General features: G+C 34.0%; 1 protein-coding gene and 1 long non-coding RNA gene across 41 annotated transcripts in view; one reads left to right on the top strand and one right to left on the bottom strand.

Annotated features, from left to right (window-relative positions):
- Nucleotides 1-19,755, bottom strand: part of LOC109503454 — a 30,853-nt gene extending 11,098 nt beyond the window's left edge. The window contains exons 1-2 of the long non-coding RNA XR_002162431.3: nt 18,829-19,755; nt 1,961-2,171 (exon numbers count right to left, since the gene is read on the bottom strand). This is a non-coding gene — a long non-coding RNA (uncharacterized LOC109503454). The remainder of the gene's footprint in view (nt 1-1,960; nt 2,172-18,828) is intronic.
- The window catches only part of ZBTB20 (zinc finger and BTB domain containing 20), a 789,483-nt gene that overhangs the window by 45,434 nt on the left and 721,595 nt on the right, over nt 1-22,454 (top strand). The gene's annotated exons all lie outside the window — the stretch shown is intronic.

Genomic DNA, 22,454 nt, shown 5'->3' with positions numbered 1-22,454 from the left:
AAACTGCCATTCCTTTGATAAAAATTAAGTCAGTAAGACACGCAAACGTTTTTGAGCATATACAGGAGGAATGATAAAAAATGGACGCTGATCTATAAAGATCTTTGATAATAACAATCACCTTTTTCGTAATAAAATATTTATTTAATAGAAGTGGCAGACTTTTTTTTTTTTTTTAATTCCATTAGGCCTCTCTGACAACACAAAGAAGTCCATAAAGCAATATTCTTAAGCCACCTGGGACGCTAGAGCAGATTCCCAAACATATTCTCAAGGTTCAAACCTAGTAAAATGTTTATTAAAAATCCATTATTCCAAGAGGGTGGTGAACTTTTACTGCTAAAAGTCTTTTTTTTCCCCTTTCTTTTTAAAAATTTATTTGGAGACTTTTAATTTGCTTCTATTGCCTAAAGTGTCTTTTAAACTGGAAAGGACAGCTTTGACCAAGAGCAGAACAAATACTAAGTACATTCAGGTCCTGTCAGAGGTTTTTTCCCCCAAAGATTTAAAGGGAAAGTTTTTGGGGGAGTCTATTGAAAGTGCATGTTAATATGGTACATAGTATATACTGTTTCAAATGTGATTTTTCTCCATTTCAAACTCTTGACCCAAAAATTTGTTTTAAAACAAAAAAGTGTCATGTCAAAAGTGTGCATGTCTCATGCACCTGTCATTTTCTATATTAACATTGTGAGGACTATCTGAAATTCTACCTTTTTTTTTTTTTTTAAGAAATCTTTCATGTATCTCTTGATCAACATTTCTTTCTCTATTTATGTGTATGTGTGGAGATATCTGTGTGCATATATGTGAAAGTAAGTATATATTCTCACACAGGTATGGGTAAAGAAATCACAGATTCTTTGCAGATATGACATTTTAAAAATTTCATGTTAAGTATATTTATGTTAATGAGAAGCCAACAAAAAATGGACAGGCTTTTAGGAGATGAAAATTTATCTTAACCTTCTAGAAAGAATATAAGAAAGCAAAAATTTAGTCATATTTATGGTTGGCTTGATTTTTAGAATGTGCGTATGTTTTCCTTTGCATTATAATTGTTGGCCTTCAGTAGGTATAAAATATTTTTAGTATGAAAAATAATCTTGGCCTCTTTGGGGAGGGACTGTCAAAGTCTGTATAGTACAGAACATCGTAAAATGTGCATAAGTAAACTTAAAACCAGTGTACTCTGCTAGATGGGGCTTTGGAAAGCTGAAAGGTGTGTGTCACTGCAGGTCTATCGGGTGCCGGAAAAGTCATTAAGTAGCCTTACTGGTTATGGTGGCCCCTTCCTATCAGCACATGAAGACTATTGAGAGCCCTGATGTCTTGGTCAGGTCACAGTGGGGTTCATTTTAATATTGAAGCAGACAGTTATCTAACACACCCACATGAGGAAGTGCTCTAAAGCAGTTATTTCATGCTTTGCCATGCCCTACAGCTAAAACAATTTGGTACAGAGTGACGTGTGTGTGCTTTTTAACTTCTGTGTGGTAAAAATTAGCTTTGGCTCCTTGGAAAGGACCAAACACAGTGGAATAGCAAGACAGTATAATTCAAATGCTAAGCACACATTGGCTTTAACTTTTTTTTTTTAACTTAAGGAAAGAATTACTATGATTATTTTTAATATAAAGACTATATAGTAATTTCCTGGATTTTACTCATTAAGATTTTAAAACTTGCAGATACTTTACTTCTTCACGTTTTTCTCCAGAAGTCTACATTCATCAAAAGGATCACAGCTGCATACTTTCCTCTGAAATGTGAACAAATAAATGGCATTCCTGTTTATTTATCTATTTTTGAATTTTAATGATTAGTCCTTGTGCTAATTAACAAATTCCCGTATTCATAAAATCTGGCACTTCATAAATATCCAATTGTGTGATTATCTACACATGTCCTGGCTTTCTACAAATACAGAAATGATCAGTGGATGTGTTCATGGACTTACCCAAGTCTGAGTAGGGGCTGGCCATGCTACCACATAGGAAACCAAGTTCAGACTCTGAGCAAATGTGTTGTCCCAGGGTCTGGCAAGGTGTGTGGATATTGCTGATATTGCTAATTAGTGATCCTTTCTGGCAAAGGAAGGACTGATGTGGACATTCTTTGAATGCTGCTAGTTCCAGTCTTCTTCAGTCTCAAGGGTGGCCTCCTTAGGTCTAAAATTGATAAAGGATATTAGAGCTGATTTGTCTTGAAGGCCACTTTACAAATACATTTTAACAAACAGTTGTCACTGGAGAATATACCGAACTTCTATGAAAAAAGTAAAATAGTATATCCATCTCAAGTTCCTTAACCAGTAAGAATCTTATTAGCATGAAAAGTTGCATAGCGCTGAAAAGAAAATCTAAATAGTTTTGTTTTTATGGCTGTGTAACTATCACAAGCAAATTATGGAAATCAAATATAGTTCACCTACAACAAGGACAATAAACACCTAGCAGTTGAGTAAGTGTATACATGCAAGCATTAGTATTAACTTAGAAATCAACTCTTTCAAATGTTTTTTTTTTTTTTTTCATATTGTATAAGCCATTTTGGTTACCTTGTATAATCATTAGGTATTATTTATAATGATACTAGAGTATCATTGACCATTTGATTCTTTGTTCCGAACTTTCAAATTCTGTATAGGATGCGTAGGTATTTGGCAAAACTTGAAATGTGTAATTTTCTCACAGACTTATGTTTTGTGCATTTTCATTGCTTAAGTAATTTCTGGCATTTCGCAGAATCCTCAGGGATTATAGCCAATGTCAAATCGCTAGTAAAATCCTTTTAATTCTTTACCAAAAACCCAAGGGCAATATCTGTATCAAGAAATTCTAGAGAATGCCTGAATTTATGTTTTCCTGTAACATAGTTATTTTACATTTAATCATCAAATAATATTGATACAAATTACATTTAATGTATCAAAAATATATTCTTTGAGCTCTTTTACTTCTGATTTTATCATAGGCAAGCTTTTAAGGTTGTGGGAGGAAATAATGCCATCTATCATTACTGTAGTATATGTAGTAACCACTACAACAGATGCTGGGGACAACATTCAAGGGCCCATAAGAAAAAAGGGCTTTTCTGCCACTCTAGCTGTTCGACTGTGATAATAATTAAGTGGTGTGCAAATTCTGCTTAACTTTGGTTTCAGAACCTTTCCTCTACTCCAGGATCTAGCCTTTGGTGATTCTGCAGTTCACTTGACAGTAATCAACTTGAGGGCATGGCACTTACCTTTAGGGAGTCTTTTGACACTCAAGTGAAACTCCAGCCAAGCAGTTTTACAGTTCAGTTAACCAAAGCAACCCTTTTATAACTGCTTTAACTCGGAGAAAGTTAGCTACTGATTTCCAAGTAGGAATATTGAGACAAGGAGCAATGGCTGAATTCATTGACCTATCTCGTTACTAGATGGAAACTGGGGATATTATTAATTTCTGAATAGTTAGCCTTTGAAACTGATTGAAAGGGTGGTCATTATAGCATAATATGTTTACCTCCTTGATATTAGAAGTATTTTGATACTGAATACCTGTGGGTCTCAAGGTATCGTGAATTTAATGTACATATGTTATAATGTTAAGTATTTGAAAACTTTCAATATTAAAAAACTAATGTAAAGATTTGCATTCAATACATATGAAACTACTAAATGGGATTTAGGGTTTTGGAAATTAAACCAATGTTCAATAAATTGAGACTAAAAATGGCAATAATTATTAATCTCATACATAATGGTATTTTTTTGAAAATTCTTAATCTAAACTTTTAACAATCCATGTTTGACTTTAAAATAATTAAATTTTAATTGTATCTAATGGTTAGAAGCCTTGGGCTTTTTACTAAATGAACCTGGGTATTTGCTATTTTTACCTTTCTTTCAGAAATGTTCTCTGAATTACTGTTGTAATCAAATTGTGATTTGTTGTTGGCAAATTCCTTTTATAGTTTGAGCTTCTTTCCAGTAAATGAAATGCAACTGAGAGAAAATTAAAGTAAAGTTGTCAGTTTGTTCAGGTACAAAATTAAAACCTAGTAAAAAACTTGCTAGCAGAAAACTATGAATGTTCTAGGCTATGTAATTTATCTGGTAGATGTATGTATTTATATGAAAACTGTAAGGCTACTATTGTAAACAAATAAAAACACCTTATTTAGGTACCAAGATATTTAAGCAGTATAAATGTTATCCTCTCTTTTACGTTTAAACGGGAACAAGGCAAATAGAGTTGCAAGAGTGGCTTTATGTGTTGGGTTTTTCTGTTTTTAAATACTGAACATTACACAATTTCTTTGGCACATTAAATGTACTATGGGTCTGCACATATTGACTAATGTTTGCATCTTCTTGGTCTTATGCACCTACCACCTGCACTGTAAGTTGGGTAAAAAGAATTGGAATAGTTCTTAACTTTTTTGAATTCCTCACATCAACAGTGGTTTTATTGCCTCACCTCATCTCAAGAGGGGAGAAGAATAGAGATGATTAGGAAGCAAATGGGGATAAGAATACAAGTAAAGCTGCGAGTGGAGGGGTGGGTGCTTTTGAAGCTTCTATGTTTATTGCGAAAGAAAAAGACTTCCCAACCCGCGCCCCCCCCCCCCCCCCGTAAAAGCCATCTAGCCTATCCAACAACAGCACTACCTTCTTCCTACACCTATCTACTGTAGATCTGCTAAATTCCTCCTCCGCTCTAAGATTCCAAAGTTGCCACCAAAAGATCATAGAAGAGGAAGCCAGAACATCTCATACTTCTATATTCACTTGCCAGGATTTCTTCATACCTTTTGTCTTATTTTAAGTGTTAGGTTTGGAGTTGTGACCAGATTTTCATAGTTGGTGGACAGATTTCATTTGTTTTGATATGAAACCTTCCCAATAAAGCATTCCCAAGGCATGTAGCAAAACTGCATCATGAGTTTAATTAAAATGGTTGAAGTGATCGACAGTGTAAGTTTGTGTGTGTGTTTCCTCTCTTAAAATGAAATCAAATACTTTTTATATAAAATAAAACAAAAAAACAACTCTAAACTTCCTGTCAGTCTGAATGGATTTAGGTTTCTTTTTACAAAATGGCTTTCTGAAACCATTTCTGTATAGTGAGTTTGACTAGCACATTCTACTCTATTCCCTGCCCACTTTGCTTTCTAAATGTTGAATGAATGTGACTAATTGGTTAGTTTTTTTTTAAAGCATGTTATTATAATAGCCTCAGAATATACCCATGCATATGATGATGTGTAAGGACTTATATACAATAGCTTCAGTCCTATCAACCTAGCATCAAAATATGTGAATAAAAGTTTTAGAAACTATTTTCCTAGCATGTTGGGAGAAACACTATGGCGTGGTTAAAAAAAAAAAAAAAAGCACTACTCTGCAGAACAGGAGGCATTAATTAATGCCAAAAAGGATTTAAAGTGGTTAAATCTGGAGGCTTGGTTTCTAGTCCTGAGTATAATGACTTTGAATAAATCATAACCTCCCTATTCCTCAGATTCCTTGCCTATAAAATGAAGGGGAAAGCTCCTTTGCAGATTTTCTTTTATCTTAAAGAATGTATAATTTTATTTTAAATAGCTATACAATATTGCTTACATTTTCTAACTATAAATCATAAACATCTGGAGAGAAGTTTAAGTTGGTAATGATGGAAGAATAAAGGGATTTTAGTTGCTCTGAGAGAGCCCACGTACTTTATTATTATTATTATTATTATTATTATTATTATTATTGGTTGCTGTTGTCTTTAGCTTAAGTAGATGTCAATTCAGTGTATTATTAGGTCTGTTTAATGATTCAATGAATGCAATAAACCCCAAATTGTCATTTGTCAGACAAAGTGACATAATTGCCTATGGTTGGTTTGATAAAAGGCCTGCTTTTAACCAAGCGAACACTATGGTTCCATTCTTTCCCACTGGCCACTAGATGGAGAGGCGGTCCATGTCCACGGCCTTGCCCATGGTAAACAGTTCACTTACGGCTTTCCACTGGCAGAGGGACACTGTATTCCTTTGGACATTTCTATGAACACACAACATGACATTTTGTAGGAACCATCAGAGAATATGTTCTCTTTTATATACAGGCATCATGTGATGTTCATGAAATACAAAATGATTTACTCTTTCCTCAGCCACCATTAATGCTGGTAGACATAGCAGAAGGCCAGTATTACCACTCTGGTTTTAGTTATCACAGTAGGGCCTTTTGCCTCTTTCCAAATTGTCCATTTAGAAAGGGCCCTGAAATGAATGTCAGCACGACAGTGCCACCTTGTGTCCCTGATGCATGAGCCAGTGAAAAGGAAAGAACAGGACATTTGCAAAAATTTGGCAGATTGTTTTAAGCTCTGATTTTGCAGTAGCTGCACAAAAATACATGCTTTAGTGTGTTTGGCAATTCTAGCTACCCAAGGAGAAATTATGTGTGCACTTTACCCCTTCCCTCATCCCACTTTGTATTAAAAACATTTTAGATATAATAGGCACAGATGTTCAATTTAGAATTGGGGATGAAGAGGGCAGGGATTGTCCAAGATACTCACCTAATTCTTACCACTTGGAAAGCCTTAGCCCAATCGTTCTAGACAGTGAGGGACTCCTTTGTGCATATTCTCAGAGCAACTTTTATATTCTCTGCTAATACCACTCTCACATTATATTGTTTGTAATACTTTTTTGCATTGTTTTGTATTGTTTGTAAGCATATCTTTCAACTAAACCATGAGCTTCTCAAGGATAGAGTGTGTGTCTTATTCATCCTTCTGCCTCCAGAATTTTCTATGGTTTTCAGCCCAGAGGTACTCAGATGTTTGAGATCTGAATGAATGGTTATGTTCAGATGGTTTATAACTTCTTATTTGTTATTTTTGTTTTCATTTTTTTTTGGTTTTAAATAATTTTAGGGCCTTTTCTCTTTGGAAAAAACACCTCTGATTCCACCTCCTTTCCAAATTTCCCTTTAAAGACTGACTTTCTCTCACATTAAAATGACTTTTTTGATAAGAAGAGATTGCATTGCCTATTTACAGGTAATATATTGTAGTTGACTTTGGGGTAGAGATACTTAATTTCTAGTTTTAGCTTTATAACAAATTTGCTGATATCTTGGGTAAGGTATTTGACCTTTCTAGGTCTGTTCCCCGTGCATAAAATGAGCAGGCTGGACTAGTTGCTCTTAAGGTACTTTTGACTCAGGGTTTTTGTAGGGATTGGTTATTTGGTAGTATTACTCTAGTTGTACATTTTGTTTAACGCTTTTTGAAGTACCGTATAGTTGAAAATTAAGTTGCTATCCTTTGAAAGTATTATTTAATATACCATGTTTTAGAAGAGGAAACTGAGGCATGGAAGGTTTTTTTTTTTTTTTTTTTTCCATAGAGGGTTGAACTGCAAGTGGGCAGGGAAATTATAACTTATGGGGATTCCAATTTTTTGTTTAATTTTTTTGTTTGTTTTTTTTTTTTTTTTGGTTACTTGAGCTCCACTTTCCTTCTATGCTTCAACTGTAGAATAAATAAATTACAGTAACTTTAAATAGTAAGATCAACTCATGCTTTGGTATGAGACCATAGACTATTTGCAATTCAGAGACTCTTTCATGCTATTTTGAAGATTTTTAAGTAACACTTAAAAATGAGTGCTAAAATTTAAATTTCAGAATGTTTGCATGGAACTTACATCTGGGATTTCAATCCATGTATTACCATAAACATCAGCAAACTATATGACTTTGGGCAAGTTGCTTAAGCTGTTTTGCTTATTTGTGGAAAGGTAGTAGTAGATGTTACCCTTCCTTCCTACCTCACAAGGTAGGATTGTAAGGATTAAAATGGTTAATGTATATGGAATTTCTTCATAAATAGTAAAGCCCTATACCAATATTAATAATATTTATCATTATTACTGTTCTAATTAGAGAAGGGATAGATAATAGAAACCTAAGTCAAAGCAAAAAAACATAGATTCTAAAAACACTGAAACTGATGCCATCTCTTTCTTAGTTGTAGTGTTTCTTGGTTTTAGGCTCTGGAGATGGATGTTATGTTTACCGTATTTCCTATGTTTTGGTTTAAAAACCTGTGATAATGACAGTGATAATGCCTTTGAGTCTAAAATTAGTGTTTCTTTGGATAAAGTTTTTACCTATCATTCATAAGTTCATTTTTGACAGTGATAAATTTATTAAAATAGAAGGTAAAAAATTTAAAATAACCAAATATGAAGAATTGTATATACCTTTTTGATAGTGTAGTATTGGACTCTACTCTAGTGGTTCTTTTTTTTTTTTTTAATTTTTTTTCAACGTTTTTTATTTATTTTTTGGACAGAGAGAGACAGAGCATGAACGGGGGAGGGGCAGAGAGAGAGAGGGAGACACAGAATCGGAAACAGGCTCCAGGCTCCGAGCCATCAGCCCAGAGCCTGACGCGGGGCTCGAACTCACGGACCGCGAGATCGTGACCTGGCTGAAGTCGGACGCTTAACCGACTACGCCACCCAGGCGCCCCGGTCTAGTGGTTCTTTAACTTTAGTGTACTTTAAAATCACCTAGGGTGTTTGCGACAATTCATATTTCTGAGCTCCATCTCTAAAAGTTCTGGGATGGAACTCAGGCATCCTGGGTTCTATCTGGTTCACATGAGTTAGAAACGCTACTTTCCTTGGCTATTGTACATCATAATCAGCTGGGGGCTTTCTAAATGAACACATTTCTAGGTTCTACTCCCAGATATCCTAAATCAGAATCTTTAGATATGGATTTGGGCATCAATATTTTACAAAAAACTATCTCATAGATTCTAATAATATTGCAAGGTTTGGGAATCACTGCTCTTGTTTTTAGGGTGTATTGTCTTTAGAGTATATTATTTACCATTGCACCTGAATTCATTCTCATAATTCACAATATTCCCTAATGAAATCTAATCTCATTTTACATAGAAGGACAAAGTTGATACAGCTGAGTAAGAAAAGTTTGGCCTTGAAAAACAGTTACCATTCTTGCCCTATAACCTCAGAATTAAGGCAAAGAGAAATTACTGAGGACTTTTCATAGACATTGCTTAATTTAGTCTTACCAATGACTTTGTTGTATACCCTGGTTTTCTGTCTCTGTGACAGACAAAAGCAACAAAAAATAATGAAGCTCATTGATAGCCAGTTTGACACAGCTGTTAAGCATCAAAGCCAGATTCAGAGCCTATACTCTTTCTACTATATCATATTGTATTTTTCCCTAATCAATAAATCTTTACCAGGATCCTATTATGTTAAATGATAATGTCTAGCTTTGAGGGCCAGAAAGTGTATTACTGCTATGGTATAATAACTACTACTTATCCCATGTAAACTAAATTGATATATATTTTTTTCTTATTCTGCCACTGAGAAGTAACTTTTAGCCGGAGGTAGAATTTAAGTTTTCTGAATGATCAGAAGGGGTCTAAGTAGTAATAATAATCACAATTATTGAACTGTTAAAGAACATTGTCTGTGGAATCTCCTTTAATTCCCATGCCTTTGCTATGAGGAGTTTCTTAACCCAGTTTACAGAGAAGAAAAGCCTGATTTGGGATGTTTAAGTGACTTACCAAAGATTTCAGATCTAGTAAGTGCAGAACTGAGATTGAACTGTTTCAATCTAAATTTGATAGCAGTCGGTGCTTTTAACCACCAGTATATATAATTTCTGACTCTACAGTTAACCTTCAGAGTCAGGCCGTTTCCTCTATTTGGTAAGTTCAAACCACTAAATGCTAATTAAACTTTTTGGGACTTAAATTCATTTCCTTTGTGGGGAACAAACCATTTTGCCACACTTAATCAGTCCAGTATTTTTTTTTAAGTATTGTAAAGTTTGATGTTAATAATGCATAATATTTTAGGGAATATCCATTGAAGTGAATACTCTTTTGTTAATATTTTTATTTTTGAGAGTTTAAACTCTTTGATGGAAGAGATTACTTGAATGACATGCCATGAAACAATAATTTCATAACATAACATAGCCATTGTTGTTGGTCTTAAAATAATGTATTTGTATTTAAAATCCAATGCAAATAGAGGCATCTAGGTGGCCCAGTCAGTTAAGCATCCGACTTCGGCTCAGGTCATGATCTCACGGTTTGTGGGTTCAAGCACCGCTTCGGCTCTGTGCTGACAGCTCAGAGCCTGGAACCTGCTTCAGATTCTGTGTCTCCCTCTCTCTGTGCCCCTCCCCTGCTCGCGCTCTGTCTCTTTCTAAAAAACAAAACAAAACAAAAACCTTTATGATAAATAAATAAAATCCAATGCGTGTATTAATAGTGTGAATGCCACAGGGCTTCCTAATATCTAAAAACTTATTCCTGAACATTTTTTGATGTTCTTGTTTAAAAAAAAAAAAAACCTCATATACAATGACAGCCTATTGTACACAGTGCAGTGTACAAACTAATACAGTTTCTCATTTACTAAGTATATGAATTGCTAGATATTTTATGCACATTTTTATAGATTTAATAATATTTTAAATACAGTAGAGTTATTAATTTAAAGGAGCTCTGAAATGCATTTTTTAAGTGTAAAACTAATCATGATTTTACAGTTTAATATGCATACATTTGGGAGGTATTGTTAATGCCTCCCAAAAATAATAATAATTTAAAATAATTATATTTTAAAAGATACACTAACCAAGGTATATAGTGCTGTCTTTAGCTGACTTTCTAGTTTATTGGAAACTTGGGTTGTATTTCAACTTTCTTCTTTAAGTCTTTTCCCAAATGGCATTCTTTTAAATTCTATGAAGAAAATGAATGCTACCATGAAGAAAGGAGGGTGAAAATACATAGTGAAGAAGTTTACCTACTATACTCCCTTTTCATATGTAAAAATTAAAACATGATTTTTTAGAAAGTCCCATTTAGCAGTAGAGCATAAATTGGAAAATTTGGTTAGTGATTTATTTAGACTCCACAGGGAAAATCCTGTAGGGTGTTTTTGAATATCCTAAATTTATTTTGATTTGAGACCAACTTAAAGGGCATGTCTATCTTAAAACAGTTCTCCATTTTCCTGAGAAAAATTCCAGTGGAGCTAGTTGTGGGAGGTAATATCCCAACAATGAACCTTTTGGGGCCAAATAAGCAATTTAACACAACTTACTCCATCCCTTTCCTTAAACCAAAGGCTGTCTTGCCCACTGGGCTTGTTTAATTTTGACTGCTAATTTTATTTCTCTGCAGAGGCAAAGGAGACAGGAAAAAGGAGGGAAAATAACGGATGGCATGTGGGTGAGGTTTTGGCTCAGGGAATAAATTTTAAAAGATCCTAGCCAGTTGTAGGGATAAAGAAAGCAGTTGGTGTCTGCAGTTTACCCCTGTTTTACAGATTAGGAAACAGACGCCAATAGAGGTTAAATAAGTTGGCTAAAGTTACACAGTAGTTTCCAGTATTTGAGTTGGTCCTGGGAACTAGGTTACTCATTGCTTCAATAAGATGATTAGTCAGTCCATTTTCCCTATAGCTCAAGATGCCTTTCTAATATTCCTACCCCCTTTTACTTTCCTCCTTTTTTTTTTTTTTGCTGCTATCTTTTAACATCTAAAAAATCATTCTGGTTATAATTTCCGGGTTAGAAGCTATTTGAACAAGTATATTTTGACTACTAAAACTATTGAGAACTAGCTGACCTAGAAGGGCGGTGTGTATCATGTTAAGCTTTTTGCCTCTATTTTATTGGTGTACACAGGTAATGAACATGGAGCAGAAAACAAATGGCTTTGAATAAATTAGTTCTGAGCTCATTGGCAGACTTCCAAATATGAAAAAAATGGGGTGGGTACCTAATAAAAGACATGCCATTGTTTTTTTTTGTTTGTTTGTTTTTAGATTTACAAAAAAAAAAAAATTGAGCAGATAGTACAGAGTCCACATATTAGTCTTCCTCCCCACCATGGATTCACCTATTAGTAACATTTTACATTAATACAGCCCACTTGTTAAAATTAATGAACTGATGTTGATACATTATTATTAACGATTATCCATAGTTTATTCAAATTTCCTTAGGTGTTTAAAAATTCTTATTCAATTTAGTTAGACAACAACAATAAAAAAGCAAAAATATTTTAACTATTTCTCCCACCTCCTGTCCCCCACCTGTGGCAACCACCAATCTGTTCTATCTATAAGCTTAGGGTTGTTTTTTTTGTGAAGTATTTTTTTATTATTTATGTTTTTATTTAGGTTTATTTATTTATTGAGAGGGAGAGAGAGAGAGAGAGAGAAAGAAAGAATGAGTGGAGGAGGGGCAGAGAGAGAGGGAGAGAGAGGATCCCAAGCAGGCTCTGCACTATAAGTACAGAGTCTGATGCAGGGCTCAAACTCAGGAACTGTGAGATCATGACCTGAGCTGAAATCAAGAGTGAGATGCACTTAACCGACACCCAGGCGCCCAAGGTTTTTTTTTTAATTAAAAAATTTTTTTTTAGATTCCACATATAAGACAGATCATGTATTTATCTTTCTCTGTCTGACTTATTTCACTTAGCCTAATGCCCTACAGGTCCATTCAGGTTGTCTCAAATGGCACAGTTTCATTCTTTTTTATGGCCAAATAATATTCTATTATGTATACGTGCTACATCTTTATTCATTTTCATTGATGGACCTTTAGGATGTGTTCATATCTTGCCCACAGTAAATAACATTGCAATGAACATGGGGGTACATATATATTTTTTGAATGAGTGTTTTCATTTCCCTCAAATAAATACTCAGAAGTGGGATTACTGGATCATATTATTATAGTCCTATTTTCATTTCTTTGTGGAACTTCCATACCGGTTTTCTTAATGGATGTACCAGTTCACATTCTCACGAACAGTGCACCAAGGTTCCTTCTCCACATTTTGCCAACAATTGTTATTTCTAGTGTTTTTGATAATAGTCATTCTAACAGGTGTGAGATGAGATGTTATTGTGGTTTTGATTTCCATTTTCCTGATGATTAATGATGTAGAGCATCTTTCCATGTACCTACTCGCCATCTGTATTTCTTCTTGAAAAAATGTTTATTCAGATTTTCTGCTTTTTTAACTGGATTATTTGTATTTTTGCTATTGAGTTCTTTACATATTTTGGATATTAACCCTTTATCAAGGATATGGTTTACAAATATTTTTTCCCATTCACTAAATTGCCTTTTCATTTTGTTAATGGTTTTCTTTGTTGTGCAGAATTTCTTTAATTTGATGTGGTCCCACATGCTTATTTTTGCTTTTGTTGTTTGCTTTTGGTGTCACATTCATTTTTTTTTTTTTTAATTTTTTTTTTTCAACGTTTATTTATTTTTGGGACAGAGAGAGACAGAGCATGAACGGGGGAGGGTCAGAGAGAGAGGGAGACACAGAATCGGAAACAGGCTCCAGGCTCTGAGCCATCAGCCCAGAGTCCGACGCGGGGCTCGAACTCACGGACCGCGAGATCGTGACCTGGCTGAAGTCGGACGCTTAACCGACTGCGCCACCCAGGCGCCCCTTGGTGTCACATTCAAAAGTCATCACCAAGGCCAGTGTCAAGTTTACTGCTTATTTTTGCTCCTTGGAGTTTAATGGTTTCAGGTCTTACATTCGGGTCCTTACTCCATTTTGAGTTAAATTTTGTGTGTGGTGTAAGGTAATGGTGCAGTTTCATCTTTTTGTATATGACTGTCCAATTTTCCCAGCACCATTTATTGAATGTTTTCCCCATTATATATTCTTGGATTCTTTGTCATAAATTAATTGATCATATATATATGTAGGTTTGTTTCGACACTTTCTGTTATGTCATGTTGATCTATCTGTGTATCAGTTTTTATGCCAATGCAGTACTGTTTTAATTACTATAGCTTTGTAATATAGTTTGAGGTCAGGGAGCATGATGCCTCCAGCTTTGTTCCCCTTTCTCAAAATTGCTTTGAGCATTAAAAGTCTTTTATGTTTCTATTCAAATTTTAGGATATTTGTTCTATTTCAGTGAAATATACCATTGGAATTTTGATAAGGATTATATTAAATCTGTATATTCCTTTGAATGACATAGACATTTTAACAATACTAATTCTTCCAATCCATAAGCATGGAATATCTTTCAATTTATTTGTGTCTTCTTAAGTTTCTTTCATTAATGTCTTATAGTTTTCTTTTTTTAATTTAAAGTTTATGTATTTTGAGAGAGAGCAAAAGAGAGAGAAAATGTATGCATGTACCAGTAGGGGAAGGACAGAGAGAGAGGGACGGAGAGAGAATCCCAGACAGGCTTTGCACTGTCAGTGCAAACCCGATGCAGGCTTGGACTCATGAACAATGAGATCATGAACTGAGCCAAAGTTGATTGCTTAATTGACTGAGCCACCCAGACACCCCAAATTCTCGTTTTGATAGTTCATTATTAGTGTATAGAAACACAATAGATTTTTGTGTGTTAATTTTGTATTCTGCAACTTTACTGAATTTGTTAAAATTCTGATGTTTTTTTTTTTTTTTTTGATGGAGTCTTTAGGCTTTCTATATATAATATTATGTGATCTGCAAATGACATAAAACTGACAATTTTACTTCTTCCTTTCCAATTTGGATGGTTTTATTTCTTTTTATTTCCTATTGCTCTAGCTAGGACTTCCAATACTATATTGAATAAAAGTGTGAGAGTAGCCATCCCTGTCTTGTTCATGATCTCAGTGGAAAAGCTTTGTGATGTTAGCTGTGGGCTTGTCCTGTACAGCATTTATTATGTTGAGATATGTTCCCTGTATACCCACTTTGTTGGGAGTTTTTATCAAATAAATGTTGAATTGTGTCAAATGCTTTTTCTGTATCTATTGAGATGATCATATGATTTTTATCTTTTGTTACTGTTGTATATCACATTAACTGATTTGCAGATCCCTTGCATCCCTTGAATAAATCTCCCTTGACCACAGTGTATGAACCTTTTAATGTATTGTCGAATTGGGATTGCTAATATTTTGTTGAGGAATTTTGCATCTATGTTCATCAGGGATATTGGCCTATAATTTTCTTTTCTTGTAACAGTCTTGTCTGGTGTTGGTATCGGGGTAATTCTGATTACAAATCAGACTCTTGTAAAATGAGTCTGGAAGAGTTCTCTCCTCTTCAGTTTTTTGGAAGAGTTCGAGAAGGATTGGAATTAATTCATCTTTGAATGTTTTGTAGAATTCACCAGTGAAGTATTCCAGTCTTGGACTTGGACTTTCTTGGGTTTGATTACTGATTTTATCTCTTTGCTAGTAATGGATCTATTCAGATTTTCGATTTCATCATGTTTCAGTGTTGGTACGTTGTATGTTTTTAGGAATTTATCCATTTCTTATAGGTTGTGCAGTTTGTTAGCATATGATTACTTAAAGCAGTCTCATAATGTTATGTGTTTCTGTGGTGTCAGTTGTAACATCTCCTGTTTCATTTCTGATTTTATTTATTTGAATCCTCTTTCTCCTTCTTATTAAGTCTAGCTAAAAGTTTGTGAACTTTGTTTATCTTTGCAGAGAGCTAGCTCAGAATTTCATTGATCTTTTCTATTGTCTTTGTAGGGTCTATTTCATTTATTTCTGCTCTAATCTTTGCTATTTCTTTTTTTCAATGGCCAATGTTTGATTATTAATTTTCTATCTGGATAATCTATCCATTGATGTAAATAGGGTATTAAGGTCCCCTACTGTTATTGTATTGTTGTCTGTTTCTCCCTTTAGGTCTGTTAACATTTGCTTTATGTAGTTAGATGTTTCTGTGTTGGATACATGAATATTTACAAATGTTATAATTTTTTGGTAGATCGACCCTTTTATCATTATGTAATTCCCCTCTTTGTCTCTTATTACAGTCTTTGTTTTAAGGTTTATTTTGTCTGATAAGAGTATAACTACTCCAGCTTTCTTTTAGTTTCCATTTGCATGGAATATCTTTTCTCATCCCTTCACTTTCAATCTGTGTGCATCCTTACATCTAAAGTGAATTTCTTCTAGGCAGCCTATAGATGGGTTTTGTTTTTTTAATCCATTCAGCTACTCTGTGTCTTTTGATTGGAAAATTTAGTCCATTTACATTTAAAGTAATTATTGATAGATATGTGCTTATTGCCATTTTGTTAATTATCTCTATTTTTGTATTTCCTATTTCTTCTTACCTTGCTCTCTTTGTGGTTAGATTTTAGTTGTATACTTATATTCCTTTCTCTTTACCTTTTGTGAGTTACCATAAGGTTTACATACAGTAAATACACAAAAGATAAAGAGAGATATAAGCTTACAAGTATACTTATCATGATGAGCAATTAATAATGTATAGAACTGTTGAATCATTATAGTGTACACCGGAAACTAGTATGACACTGTATGTTAACTATACTGGAATTAAAATAAAAAGCTTAATAAAAAATACAAGAATACTACTAAAGAAAAGTCATTGGTTGTTTTATTTTTTTAAGTCTATTTATTTATTTTGAGAGAGAGAGAGAGAGAGAGAATGAGCCTGGGCAGGCGAGGCACAGAGAGAGAGGGAGAGAGAGAATCCCAAACACAGAGCCTGACATGGGCTTGACCTTGTGAACCATGAGGTTATGACTTGAGCTGAGATCAAGAGTCAGACATTTACCGACTAAGCCACCCAGGTGCCTGATAAGGCCATTGTTTTTATAAGTCCTAATTGTAGTTTGTCATAGGAATTTGAAATGAACATACGCTACATTTTGATACCTTTTCTCCTAAATTGATGTCATTATATGAATTTGGGGTGAAAAAGGGGACCATGGTAGAAATATGAATCAGAACTTTAGTCTTCCATAAGGGGTTTGTTACTACCCCAAATATCCTCTCTGTTTGGACCTCATGGGAAAATTGCTTCTTGGCCCTATTATTACTTTGTTGAAGTGGTGGGTATGTATTGAGTCAGTTTCTCACTGATGTAATGAATATTGGCTTTAAGCATAGATAAAAGTTTTTTTGATGTTGAGGTGCCTGTTGAGTATTAACCGATTACCTTTTAATGCCATTAGTATGGCTCTAAATTCCAAATAAACTCAACTAGAATGTGAGTTTTATTTGGGTATCAGCAACTAACTACACAAATATGCAACAGAGCATAGAAGTAATGCAGTGATGTCAGACATGCTACAAACAGACCGCAGTGCACTAACAGATCCTCTAAATTTTTATTAGGAAATATTTAAGAGTTATTCAGAGTGCCACCACCTCTGTGAAAGTCAGGTGTGTGTTCTTATATTGACACATCTGCAGACTTGGTTTCTCTTCTAAGAATTGTAGTTTGATTTAATCGAGGTCAGAAGCAGCTCCACATTTAGTTCACTAAATGTTCTGTCTACTTGTAAATTTCCTTTTAGGGTCTGATAAAGTTGTTGTTGTTTTATATCTCAGTAATAAAGATATTACAAAAAAATTGGCAGTAGCGTACACAGGCTAATTGTTGGAATATAATGCTTTGTTAGAAACGGAACATAGACTTCTGGTAATATTCTTCAATTCACACCAATTGGAAGGAAATAAAATATGGTTCTCTAGGAAAGATATTGTAGAAGGCTTAAACTAGAAGTGGTTAAAAAATCTTCTTCATAGGCATTTAATTATTTTCTACCCACAGAAAAAGTAATTTTTCTTCTATCTATGTCTTTACTAAACCTTTAAGATGAAAGAAGAGAATGGTAGCCACAGAATGACAGTGACCTAAAAGTGTAAAATTATAGTTAGTGGAGTTTGGGTAATCTTTAGGACAAATATAACTCAGGATATTTATCAGTGAGTTACAAGGGGATGTGCTGCTTGTGGCATACTGTAAATAAAATGCTCGGTTAAAATTCCTTAAAAATATAATAACTTCTAACTAAGAATTACTTTGCTTTTGAAGAAATTAGGACTAGAAAAAGAAAGAAAAAAGAAAAAGGAAAGAAAGAAGAATCTGGTAGTTATAAATTTTTTTTACATGTAGGTACTTTTAATTAAAAAAATTGTTTTTATTAATTCCTAAATTCAAGTGAGAGGGAGATGGGATTAGATTAATTTCCATTTAAATATGCAGTTCCAGATTTGTAGTCATCTTTCTGAACCAAGATGGAAACACCATAGAAAAAATTATAGTGTGGAAATTATATTTCATGTGGTGAGACACAAAGTCAAGAAGTTTTCTGTTCTAATAAGGTGAAAGTGGTTACCAAAGAAACAAAAGTTTCTTATCACTATGCCTGAGGCAAATGTGGCATATTAAGCTTAAAATGAATTCTCCTCTCCTGAATGCACACAAGTCTTATTAATGTCTTGGAAATTATGCACACATAGGAAAAGAGGAATAAGATTTTCTGGATACATTTGAATAAGCATCTATTGGGGCTATCTAATATCAATGGATACTCTATGTTGAAATGGCCCCAAATCAGTTTTTGCTATTTCATCATTTACTTGGGTTTAACTTTAGACCGAGTGACTTGTCTTCCTCTTAAAAGAGGCACTTTTTTTTTTTTAGGTTCCCTGGTGGCCTGAAAGAGTTAATGCAGTTTCCAAGAGTGTCCAACTTACTTCCAGGGAGTAGTGCGTGCATGTGAGAGTCTGGCTCCAGGATATTTGTTCACATCCCAAAACCAATTTGGCACAACTTAAAATGTCTGCTAGGGAGAGGATTCAGAGTGTTGTTAGGCCACGCAATTAGTGCTTTATTTCATGAGCACCAAATTCACCCAGTAGTGTTTTGTTTTAAAGAAGAGCTTGAAATTCACAATAACGGGTTTCATTTATCAGAGCCATATGGGACTCACCATCTTTGGATATATTTGTAAGGCTTTCACAAAGAAGACTCCTTAGGCATCTCAGATTTCACGGATTGGAGGGCAATCTGGATGAATATCTTTTTTGGAAATGATGAACTGTCTTTTTTATATGTACTCTTCATTTTCAGTAATCCTTGAGAAGCTCAAAAAACAAAAACAAAAACAGAAAAACCAGGAAAGAGTTAAGTAAACCTCAGCTTATTAGCTTTTACTAGAAAACAAAGACCATAATTCTTAGATCTGGTTTAAATGCCAAGTATACCTTTGACGCTGAAATTTGGCCACCTAATCTCTGCAGTTTGTGTTGTGGTATTTATGAGAGGGAAGGTGGGTTCTAAGTCTCAACCTATTTTTTTACACTTTTTGCTAGTTCTGTCATGGTCATTTGTCAGTGGATCACTGTAAAAGCTATCTGCAACATGCAGACTAATATTGTACTATTGTGAGGTTTTTTTTTCTTTTTTTTTGATGTCTACCCCAAATTATTTCTTTGGTGCCTACTCTTTTTCCATACTTTTCTGATTACTGGGGGTCTATCTTAATGCAATATATTCCTGAAAATGTCAATGTAATTTTTTTTTATATATCTCATATTTTTCTACTGATCTGTAAATTTACAGATTTAAAAATAAAATCAAATTAATCTTCCTTTGGCAGTGGTTGCTAATACTTTAATTTTTGGTTTCCAGAATCTGTTAAACTCTTAATGACCTATAAACAAATATTTAGGTGTTACTAATTAAAAATGAATATATTTTTAAACCATAGAGTTCTCTTGTGTTGTGATAGGCAACCACTAGTTTTTTAATTTCAAATTTTTGTTTTGTCAGTTCTGTAGACTTTCTTGTAAAGGCCACACTTGATTCTGTTTGCTAAATCTGGTAAATCAGAATATTTGCAAGTCATATATAGTACTCTAACAATTGCTACTGACTTATATAATGTCTATGTAAACTTCATAGGGGTGATAATTTCACTTTATTTTAAATTGTTATGATAAGTTGGTAATTACTTGAAATAACTCTTGCTCATCTGTAATACCATTTTATTGTGTTTGGCCTTATTTTATTATCTTCTAGTTTATTAAAAAAAAATTTTAACACTTCATTTGCTAATGGTGTTTATATTGGCATGTGTTGAGTTTCCCAGAGAATGTCCACCACATCTTGTTTTGAGTTATGAGCATGTTGAATAATATTAAATTAAAATAAATTAAATAAAACATTAAATTAAAATAAACTTCAGTATTCTTGGCTATCATTTAAATTTTATATTGATACCAATGTCATATATTTTAAATATGATTTAATAAAGTTTCAAAAATCTACTCTCCACCATTTCCTTCCTTATATGCACTTAGACCTCTGTTACATAGCATACCTGTAGAGTGCACACTTGTATTGCTCTAAGTCACTGGCCCCCATAATATACCAGTGAGGCTGCTAGACAATAGGTAGAACATTGGAATTTTAGAATGAGTTATACACACTTAAATCAACTTGAGCATTAATTGTGCTGGATGGTTGAATATCTCATATTCTCTCTCTATTTCATTCTTAGTGAAACATTCTAAAATCATTTAATGACTATAGTCAATTGTTAAAATACTTTTAAGATTAAGTTATATTATTTCTCTTTTCCTACAAACATAGTATTGTGACCGAATGAAGTTAAGTGTTTTTCTCACCAGAAAAAAAGTCATTATGGAACTAAGCATGACTTTTTTTTTTTTTTTTTTTTTTTGCCTATGCCTGGTGTTTTCCTAGGAATTTTGAAATATTTTCTTTGGGAAAATGATACAGTGTTGGTATAGTGGTCAATAGTAAACAAGAAATTAAAGATGGCAGAAAGACTCAGGATAGGATGTATGGATATAGATACAGTGTATTTCATAGGTCTTTGGATTAGTATAAATTGTAGGCTATGAAAGAAGATGGACATGTGGATTGGCAAGAAAATGTGGCTGTAATGATCAATAGTTAATTCTTTATGAAAATTCCTACGAAATTCCTTCTAAAGGACGGAAAGAAGGACAATTTGGTAGAGTGTATGTGTGAAGGGTAAAATAGTTGCATGCTGAGAGGAGAGTGTGAAGAAAAGAGATAAGGATTATATGTAGTTCTGTGGCTATCATTGCCTCCTTTACTGCACTTACTGAGTTTCTGTTGTAGGGACAAATGGCTCCTATGTATAACATTCTTGGTATAAGTAGAATTCATAAATCATTTGGATTGAGCAGGAATTTTATTTGCTTATGGAAATAGACCTGTTTGATTTTGAGGTGTGGTGTGCTATTATTCTTACCTTATGGTCAGTGTAAAGTTTATATTGTTTTTGTTCAAATTGTAGTATGAGTATAATTATGTGGAGCAGATGTGTGTGTGTGGGCGCGCACACGTGTGGATGTGTACACAAGTAAAGAAGGACACTTTCACTTCCGTCTCTTTGTTTATCTGTCTCTTTCCATCTCTCCTGTGTCAGCTGCTTTTTGCTTGCCAGTTTTTCTTTGTGTCTATCATTTTTATCATTGAATCCATCTGGGTAGGAAATAAAATGCTTGGTTTTTAAATTTTTAATGATTTTTTATTTTTTGCTATTTTGTTCTTTCAACTTGTTTGTACCTCAGGAATTAAGGCTCAACAGTAAGGCGTTTTATTTCTCACATTCAAGAGGTGTTTCTGTTTTCTTTCTTGTCCGTTTGTCCATATGTTTATGGGTCTCTGATAGGCTGTGCAGTGAGACAGCAGTTTACTATCTGTGTGTGTGTGAAATTAGCTAATTGGTGTTAGCAGAAATATTTTCACATGTTTTATAAGCAAAGTGCAGCAAGGTATATAAATGTAGATATGATCCAGACACGCGCACGCTCACGACTGTCACTGCTCATGCATAGGCGCTCAGAAGTAATTAATGTTAATAAGATTTTAATGTGCTTGTGAGATCATAATGAGGAGAAATGAATGCTCTGATTAGGAAAAGGTAACTGTGTGTGTGTTTTGGCTTAGAACAAGATTTCAATTTTTATAAACCGCAATTTTAGAACTTGTTTGTGATTGCATCAATTGGTTTTTATTTTCAAATTAGAGGTCTGTTTAGCCATTTGAATGATTAACCAAATAAATGGGTGAAACCCTGATCATAAGGAATGGTGCACGTTTTCATTTGCAAGGCAATGTTAGTGTACAGCAAGGCTGTGATCATGTCTTTTGCCAACACACCGTTTTTTATGTTGTTTTTAAAAAGCCTTTTTCAGAAGCTACTTGTGGAGATAGAAGTCATTTTTATAAATGTAGGTGTTATCTATATGTTCTGGAGATTCCAATCAGACACTGTAACTGTAGTGTCTGAGATACATTCCTAGCAGTCAGTCATGGCGTATTTGGTGTCCAAAGAATCTATGTTACGCTTCTTGAAATGTTTATTGGGAAAAATGTAAAACAACCAAGGTATTTCTTCCTACACGTCATCTTTACAAATTTTAGAGGTTTGACATCTTTGATGTGAAGTAAAATATCTCAGAGTAAACAAAGATGCTGTCTCATCATGGACTCAAATGCTATGCAGTCAACAGCCACACTATAGACTGGCTTGAATCCAGCTGGACACCAGGGGTC

The sequence above is a fragment of the Felis catus genome, chromosome C2, assembly GCF_018350175.1.
Source record: "Felis catus isolate Fca126 chromosome C2, F.catus_Fca126_mat1.0, whole genome shotgun sequence".
Lineage (NCBI taxonomy): Eukaryota > Metazoa > Chordata > Mammalia > Carnivora > Felidae > Felis > Felis catus.
This window is presented reverse-complemented; position numbering and strand designations above follow the sequence as displayed.